This window comes from Salvelinus fontinalis, chromosome 35, assembly GCF_029448725.1.
Source record: "Salvelinus fontinalis isolate EN_2023a chromosome 35, ASM2944872v1, whole genome shotgun sequence".
In the NCBI taxonomy this organism is placed as follows: Eukaryota; Metazoa; Chordata; class Actinopteri; order Salmoniformes; family Salmonidae; genus Salvelinus; species Salvelinus fontinalis.
In genome coordinates this window covers 17,207,218-17,217,543 of record NC_074699.1, presented here as the reverse complement: position 1 = coordinate 17,217,543, position 10,326 = coordinate 17,207,218, and positions in this window count along the sequence as shown.

The window sequence follows — 10,326 nt, the reverse complement described above, 5'->3', positions numbered from 1 at the left end:
ATCGCTATGTGGCTGTCCCTCGTTCCATGGCGGCTGCTCTCCACGGTGCTGAAGTTAATAGCCCGCTGTCTACAGCGAAAGCAAAGTCATCTGTGACCTCTGGTGTTACTGGTGCGCTTCGATCATTTTACTCATAATGATCACCAAATGAAAGTTTATGAAATTAATAAAATACAGGATTATTAATCAATAATTATCAACTAGTAGGTCTTTTGGTTAATCATTGGCATACAATCTTTCACTTAATGTTTGATATTCATGTGCATAAATTATGGTCAGCGGTCTGTTTATACTTTTATACTGTTTGATAGGGGCCATAGGGTTTATGGGCAGGACTAACATTGTTTACTGTTTCTTAATGTATTCCATCAATAATGTACAAAACAGGAGGGGATGTTAGCCAGCAGATGGCAGTGTTGATATTGGTTGGTTTCTGGTTTGTCAGTTAAGGGGTTCAGTTGAGCACCGCTTTACTGATTGGAGTTACAGTATCATCTATCTATCCCCTTGACATACTCATCCTATGAATGTTCCTCATCTTACAGAGTAATATGACATTTATGTTGTAATGATTTATGATGGATGAATTTAGCATGCAGACCTTTTCACTATGCTTCTCTTGTTTACAGTAAACCTCAACCTTTATGTTCAACACTGGTTAAAACATTCTACACATCTATTCCAACAATAATGACTGGCATACCCAAAATGCACTGTCTGGTATAGCCCTTCCTTCATTGTCCTCAAATAGCTTAGCATGACAAATTGGATGTATTGACCATAGAGCCTCTCTTGCCCTTTTCAACAGCAGATCCAATTGTCCCTATGTTCAATTACTCATATCCACAACATTAATCATTCATACATACATGGTGCCCAATCAGTAATTACAATATATTTCACAAAGTTAAAATATGCATATATTGCATGGGATGAATACGTACTTGAGTCTTGGACTCTTGGAACATAAAAAGAGATCCTTACTGAAATCAAATCACGTCTAGGGACACAATTGGAGAACTCTAACATAAAATCTACCATGAATAACTCACTGAGCTAAACCCCTCACGTTTGCCCACCTGGACACGCCTCTCTTGTTAAACCTTATCAGGATTCTTCCAGCCACTTACATTTTCACAGAGATTAAAAAAATAAGAATGGCATATGAGCTGGTAGACATGATTCCCCCCTCCCCCCAGAGAGCAGAAAGACAGTATAGCCTAGCCTAGCCGCTGAAGTTCAGTTCACATAAGGACAGACACTGTCAGTCAGTTATCTCCACTCTGTAAAGCCAACCTGTGATTTATTTCCACCGGTGTCTCCAAACTCATATGGCCCTGTGTATTTCATTACGGTGGCTGGCTGGGTGGTGTGGGCTGAAGGTCAGCCGGTGAGACCGGGACAATGAGCCTGTGTTCATCAGAGCTGGTGACATAAGCTAAGGTTAGACCAGACATATGGCTGACCGGGATGTTAGTCATACAAATTAAAAAGGTACAAGTATATATTGGTCGCTGGGCTGACCGGGCTCTGCATGTCCCAGACACAGCACAAGAGAGAGTCACTACAGGGCGTCTAGAGAGGGTACCTTGTTTACATTGGAAGTTTACTGTGCTTTCTTGTAGGTTAAGAACTTCTTGTCAATATGGGGGCGCTGTTTCCACTTGGAAAAAATCATGCCCAAATTAAACTACCTCTTACTCTATTCTAGATCGTACAATATGCATATTATTATTACTATTGGATAGAAAACACTCTCAAGTTTCTAAAACTGTTTGAATTATATCTGTGAGTAAAACAGAACTAATTTTGCAGCAAACTTCCAGACAGGAAGTGAAAAATCTGAAAACGATGCTCTGTTCCAGGGCCTGCCTATTGAATTGCCTTATATTTATCGATATGCATGCACTGCATACGCCTTCCACTAGATGTCAACAGGCAGTGGACGGTGGAATGGGGTGTCTAGCTTGATCTGAGGTCGAACAAGAGCTCTTGGAATGATGTGTCCAGAATTTCCTTTCTCTACCTAGGTGCGGTAAGCACCTCCATATTGTCTTATGATAAGCGTTCGGTATACACGGCTAATATCTCCGGCTTTGTTTTTATTTGATACATATTAGAAAAACATCATAAAGTAGGTTTTTTCAACCGAGTTTCATCAGTTTATTCAACGTTTAATGGGACTTTTGGAGTTTTCCGTTCTATGCGTCAAGAGAGGATGGGCATGTTCACGCCACATGGCTAGCCTTGTGGAGCGAATTCGACAGGAGAGAAGGACATTCTAAAACCAAACAACGATTTATTCTGGACAAGGGACTCCTTGTACAAGATTCTGATGGAAGCTCAGCAAAAGTAAGAACAATTTATGATGTTATTTCGTATTTCTGTGGAAAATGTTTAGTCCTATTATCCGCCCTTTTTGCGGGCGCTGTCTCGCTATAACGTAAGCTGTTTGTTATGGTAAAGTTATTTTTAAAAATCTAACACGGCGGTTGCATTAAGAACTAGTGTATCTTTCATTTGCTGTCCAACATGTATTTTTTAGTAAAGTTTATGATGAGTTCTTTGGTCAGATTAGGTGAGTGTCCAAAATAGCTCCGGACATTCTGGTGAATCGATGCTACATATTCACAATGTATAACCACGGTTTGCAGCTTTAAATATGCACATTTTCGAACAAAACATAAGTGTATTGTATATCCTGATGTTATAAGACTGTCATCTGATGAAGTTGGTCAAGGTTAGTGATTCATTTTATATCTTTTGCTGGTTTTTGCGATCGCTACCTTTTGCTGCTAATAAATGCATTTGTGTGTTTGGCTATTGTGGTAAGCTAATATAATGCTATATTGTGTTTTCGCTGTAAAACACTTAAAAAATCGGAAATATTGTCTGGATTCACAAGATAATTATCTTTAATTTGCTGTACACCATCTATTTTTCATAAATGTTTTATGATGAGTATTTAGGTATTTCACGTTGCTCTCTGTAATTATTATGGCTGCTTTGGTGATATTGTTGATGATAGCTGCAATGTAAAACTATGATTTATACCTCAAATATGCACATTTTCGAACAAAACATACATTTATTGTATAACATGTTATAAGACTGTCATCTGATGAAGTTGTTTCTTGGTTAGTGACTAATTATATCTCTATTTGGTCGGTTTTGTGATAGCTACCTATGCGGTAGAAAAATTGTGAAAATATGCGGTTGAGTCTTTTGCTATTGTGGTTAGCTAATAGAAATACATATTGTGTTTTCGCTGTAAAACATTTTAAAAATCAGAAATGATGGCTGGATTCACAAGATGTTTATCTTTCATTTGCTGTATTGGACTTGTGATTTCATGAAAATTATATTATATGATATCCCTGTCGCGTTAGGCTAGGCTATGCTAGTCAGCTTTTTTGATGAGGATGCTCCCGGATCCGGGATGGGTAGCAATGAAAGGTTAAATCCTGAGTCCATTCTAACATGAATCCAGGTAAAACTTAGGTTAATATGCATGGTCATTATTTGAAAGTGCTCGTACAGCAGCATGTATGGAAATCTGGTGATTCCTCGATCAAAAGGCTAAGGAGCTTAACCTTGCAGTGCACTGCATGATAAGTTGTTAAATTGTCATTTGATTTCCACTACTTGGCTTTTATTCTGCATAACTAAAGCCCTGTAGTAACCTGATTATTGTGTTGGCAGGCAGGGGCCTTGCTTTGAAACCAACAGGCTGGAGGATGCCAAGAGCCCCATGCTGAGAGGAAGGGTGTGGGAGTCATCACAACAAAGAAGGAAAACACAGGAATCCCGCAGTAGCACTTCTGTTCAACGACCTTTAGGGGGCACTATTAGCCACTTTTCCTCTAACTGTGAATGAGTGTGAGTGAGCTAGGTCAGTATGCTACTGCTACTGCTGCTGCTGAAGCAACTTCGGTGACTCTGGGTTTGTGTAGGTCTCCTTTTTTCAGAGCTGTGGGTTTCTACTTGTTGTTCAGAGTGTGGTCTCTATCTTCACTCACTCACGCACACACACGCACGCACGCACGCACGCACGCACGCACGCACACACACACACACACACACACACACACACACACACACACACACACACACACACACACACACACACACACAGAGAGAGGCACTCAGAGAGTATGCTCACTCTCCTGGATATCTCTCTCTCTCTTTCTCTTTCTCTCTCTATCTCTTTCTCACTCTCCATGTCTCTCTATGTCTCTCTCTCTCTCTCTCTCACTCTCTCTCTCTCTCTCTCTCTCACTCACTCACTCACTCACTCACTCACTCTCTCTTTCTCTCTCACTCTCTCTCACTAACCTTCTCTCACTTTCTCTCTCTCTCTCTCTCTCACACACACACACACACACACACACACACACACACACACACACACACACACACACACACACACACACACACACACACACACACACACACACACACACACACACACACACACACACACACACGCACACACACACACACACACACACACACACTCAAAGTATATGCAGGTATATGAAAAACTAACATCCACATACAGAGACACCATGTTTACACATGCACCAGTGGAGGCTTTTGAGGGGAGGACAGCTCGTACAAATGGCTGGACCGGAGTATAATGGCTGGAATGGAGTGAATGGAATGGTATCCAAAATATTGACTCCATTCCAGCCATTATTATGAGCCGTCCTCCCCTCAGCAGCCTCCACTGACATGCAGTACATGTGAGTTCAAAAACACTCCACTTGCACAAAACACACACACACACAATTACACACAGCACCCACATAACCCTTGGAAGGCACTTGGCATGTTTAGAGCATACATGGCTGCTCTCAAGCTGCCATTCGTGTAAACCCCCAGCCTCTGGCTTGGAGGCCAATACAGTAATGTAAGATGCCACAGACCAGCCTCTCTATAAACACGCACACGCACTCACACACACACACTCTCTCTCCCTTTCTCTCTCTCCCCCTCTCTCTCTCTCAATCTTTCTCTCTCACACATACACACACACACACACAACACACACACACACACACACACACACACACACACACACACACACACACACACACACAGCTTCGGGGAGAGGAAAGATTGGCCTGCACACTGTTTTCTCTACAAGAAGGCTATTTGGCAGCCCACCTCCTCTTCAATAACAAAGATAAGTAGTTTGAGGGCAGTTGACACAACAACAAAAAAAGCTGAAAAAACTCATATTATAAAACCACAAGAATTATTTAATCTGCCTGACGTGTCACATTGAGAAGTAATGGCAATAACTCTCAGTGATGAAATCCTTAAAAATAGCACAGCTGTCAACTGCTTGCTCAAGGAGACACAATACAGTTATTGTCTAGTCTCCTCTTCTCAAAATGCATGACACACATCACATACTATACAATTTAGCTTGTGACAAACTTACAGTATCAGAGAGAGCGAGCTCTGGGAAATTAATAAACAAGCCAATTAGTATTCAAGGCCCCTGTCTGCCTGTCCACAGGGCTGCAGGTAGGCATCTGTCCACTTGTCCTCACTAGAGACAGGGGTGAGACGGGGGATAGTGGCCTGCGAGAGAAAGAGGCACCGCTGGGCATTACAAACCTCCCCCTGAACACCCTGGCCCCTCAGCTCAGCTAAGCCATTCACTGCCTCCTATTGACCTGCAGTAGACGACTAAATTAACAATATATTTCTCTCCTCTTTGAAATAGTCTGCCTTCATGAAACAGGGTCTTTCCCTCAACAATGATCATCTTTTCCTGAAGCATTCTTTTCACACTGACATTATCTGTCCAACACCAACTAACGCAGTGGATGGATACGCTTTGGAGCGTTGAGGATAAACAGGCCGTATTTAGAAAAGCCACAAGGTATTTGGAAATTTCACCATAATTAAGATTACACTCGTAGAAAAAAAGGTGCTATCCAAACCTAAAAGGTTCTTCAGCTGTCCCCATAGGGGGACCCATTCCACAGAGGGTTCTACATGAAACCCAAAAGGGTTCTACCTGGAAGCAAAAAGGGTTCTACCTGGAACCAAAAAGGGTTCTACCTGGAACCAAAAAGGGTTCTCCCATGAGGACAGCCGAAGAACCCTTTTGGAGCCCATTTTTCTAAGAGTGTATAGTTCCAAATGGGTGATGTCGTTTGAATCATTCCCCCAAATCTTCCCAACCAGAGGAAATGTCTGTTTCCAGTTTATAAGATCTCTATGTTGGAATAGCTCTGAAGCTTTTCAGATGTAACAGTGGCCAACTACGGGTCAGCACATCTCTGGGAGAGATCCTTCTTGCCTCACTGACACCAGAGAATGTACAGACATAAGCTCCATTCTCTTTACGTATGTGTAACATGAACATTTTTCATCTAGCATGAACATATTTTATCTAGCATGAACATTTTTCATCTAGCATGAACATATTTTATCTAGCATAAACATATTTCATCTAGCATAAACATGTTTCATCAAGCATGAACATATTTCATCTAGCATGAACATATTTCATCTAGCATAAACATATTTCATCTAGCATGAACATATTTCATCTAGCATAAACATATTTCATCTAGCATGAACATATTTCATCTAGCATGAACATATTTCATCTAGCATGAACATATTTCATCTAGCATGAACATATTTCATCTAGCATGAACATATTTCATCTAGCATGAACATATTTCATCTAGCATGAACATATTTCATCTAGCATGAACATATTTCATCTAGCATGAACATATTTCCTCTAGCATGAACATATTTCATCTAGCATGAACATATTTCATCTAGCATGAACATATTTCCTCTAGCATGAACATATTTCATCTAGCATAAACATATTTCATCTAGCATGAACATATTTCAAGCTACACAAAATCTCCATCAAAGACTCACAGATGGAAATGTGAATATCTTTGAAACGTTATGAACAGGCTTTCAGGAGCTCCCGCTTCCCTTCTTAAGACTCCTGCAACTCTTTGCACTTATATTGCCTCCTTTTTCCCTCCACCCCCCCTCTCCCCTTCTCCTCCATCCTTACTCCTGTTCCTATCTGACCCTCTCTCTGTACTCCATGACTATTCACCAGCGGCAGGCCCAGTCTCGACAGTGCTTATTAAAACCATCTCTAATAACATGCACCTTCAATAGAAAGCCAAAACACAGATAAGAGTTCGCTGGTGGTGGGGGTTCTCTCTCCCACAGCTAACAAGGCCCCCATTGATGGGGCACTTGAGATGACGACATGTTAGTAGAGTAGGACTGAGCTTTCCTTCCCAGAGCAGGACCAAGCCACATAGCCTTTTTACTGAGATTTAAAATCTACTTTTAAGCTAATTAGGTTGTTAAAAAACGGTATGTTCCACAGCCCAGAAAAGAAGATAGAGGACAGAGTTCATGTTTTCTCTCCTCCCTTCTCTGCTCCCTCCCTCTCTTCACCCCTCACCTCTCCCTCTGTAGGCAGATTGGTAGGAGTGGGCAGAAGGCTGGGCTTTTGTGCCTTTGCCCATGAGATCATAACCCAGGATGTGCTCAGAATAATGAAAAGAGGGAGGCATTACATCATGAACACACACACACACACTGGTCCCTCATTGAATAGTAGTGTGTGTGTGTGTGTGTGTGTGTGTGTGTGTGTGTGTGTGTGTGTGTGTGTGTGTGTGTGTGTGTGTGTGTGTGTGTGTGTGTGTGTGTGTGTGTGTGTGTGTGTGTGTGTGTGTGTGTGGGTGCGTGTGTGTGTGTGTGTGTGAGCATGCGTGCGTGCGTGCGTGCGTGCGTGCGTGCGTGTGTGTGTGTGCGTGCGCGCGCATGTGTATGTGTGAGTGTCTCTGTGTGTGAGGTAAGTACATGTTTGCCTTGTTAAACTCTGAATATGAATGTCCTCCTCCCACCCTGTTCCCCCCTCAGTGCTCCAGGGTTGGGCATGCTGCCAGTGCACCCTGGTGGTATTGTACTACTAAAGTAAACCATTTGCCCAGTCACCCTAAGTCTTGGTTTCTATGGAGACCCCTTCCTCCTCGCCAAGCATGCACTCGGCACCCCTCCAGCGAAAGGGGGTGGGATAACACCAAGCTGGCCAATCACACACACTAACCTCATTTACATATGCAAACATGGACCATGAACTTCACCATGGTGCACAGTTTGCTCCCCCAAATGATTCTACTAGTGTTAGTTGAATGGCTGTTCTGAGAAGAAAAAGACGTAGTAAAAAGCTATTAATTTAACCCAAACCACTTTTGTTGTTTGAATTGCCACAAATTGCATCATCTGACATGTAAATGAAAAAATAAGTATATAAGATACATATTTTTGTCTTTTGTCTTTTCTTGTCCCCTGTAGCATGTTCTTTGTTGACACAACTCATGGTATGTTTGTCTGATGTAACATCCCCTCAGCTTTTCCACCAGAGGGCAGTGTTCTGTCAGTGTCCTCTTCTCTCCTTACTGTAGAACAGCCCTGCTGCTGCCTGTCAGACAGATAGACCTTGGGGGGATGAAACTCAGCCACTGTGGAGGCTACTGCAGTCAGCACGACCAAAATGCAAGCTCCTCGGCACTTCAAGAACACTGTGACCTCTACAGAGCACAAAGGCCAGGGCAGGAACCACAGCCAGAGACAGAGGCCAGGAGAGATATGGGGCCGTATAGGTGGCTGGGAGGGGATGCTTATCTCAACTAATTTGCAAGGCCTTTTTGACAACCATTAAAAGTGTACAGCGAGACAGGACAGGGTTTGGGGCTATTTGGTTTTACAATCGCTCTGCCTCAGCCTCTCCTCTGAGCATAGTAATCCTGTCTACTACTGCCATTCATTGTCCAAGGTGTAAAGACCCATACACAACCAATTACATTTTAAAAGGCCCTAGGAGAAGAAGGAAAAATCTGATTTGTTCACACACAGGAAAAACACAAACGTTGGGTTCATTGCCAAAAGAAAAACTACTTTCCCTGTTCACTGAAGCCTGATAACTTTACTACCCTAATTGGCCTCATTAAGTGGAACCTCAACGTGTGCAAATAATTTGTCTGCAATAAGCTTGCCCATCTTTATCTCTCTTGGCTCGCTCTCACTGACTTGTTTTCGTTGTGAAGAGAAAGGTGTTAAAATAGCAACCCATAGTTCCTGGGGCAGATGTAGAATCTTAATTTGATTACCCTGTTGAAAGAGGACTTTTCAGCAATTTAAAACATGTTGTGTATTTTAGTGTTAAAATGGCGTCTGAAGTTTGTATTTTCCACTTTGAAATTTCAGACTTGATTTTCCCTTAGAAAAAATGTATCAACTCCTACAAAATGTCCATTGAATATAATCTACATAATAATTCACATATCCTGTTGTTGCAGGATTATTTTCTTGCTGTAGCAAACTGGCTCAAATTAAGATCCTATATCTGTATTGTGTTATCCTGTGACAAAAATAACCTTTGATGTGGTAATGAGAGAGACCAGTGTAGCGCCACAGATCTCAAAATGTGTTCCATCTGAACACGGTCTATTGCGAGGCTTGTTTCTGTAGTGTTAACAAATCACAGATGGGGTACTCTTGTTGTTGTTCTGGCAGGTTCTGTCAGTTTGTGGTTTGGGGGGAAAAGAGTGAATTAAGATCAGAGCAGAGTTGCTCAGGACCACATCTCTTCTGTTGTTAACTAGCTCTGTGGCACTAGTAGGACAAATCACGTCTCATCACTTTGTAAACATGCACGTCTGGAGCACTGAAACTTTGTTTCTACCATGGGCAAGCTAGCATTCATGTAGTGCAGGGATGGGAAACTGGCGGCCCTTTTGTAGGCCCTGCGGATCAACAATAATTTACAAATAATAATTTACTAAAATAATTTATGAACTTGCTCGTGGTCTTAACTTACTGGAATAGTAAAATACATAAGGAGCAATTTGCACAAAAAATTGTGCATCATTTTCACTTTTTATGTCAGTCACTGACAGTCACCCATGTCAGCTAAATTTTTTTAGATTGTTAAATTAGTCTAGCCAGCTATCTAAACTTGTAGTAATCGTGGTCGATTTACCGACCTGGAGCCCCCATTGATCTTGTTAGTCACTCTCACTCAGATATCATATTAAAAACTGCAAACATTTCTCTTCACCCTATGGCAAAATGTGTAGAATTGCAGGAAATTAGCTGTAAAACGGCAAATTTTCCTTCCCCGCCCCATCGTGAAATGAACAGAATTGCATGAAACTTGTTATAAAATTGCAAAATCATCTCTCCGCCCCATGGCAAACTGTGTAGAATTGCAGAAAACTCGCTTTAAAACTGCAACATTGCACCCTCTGCTCC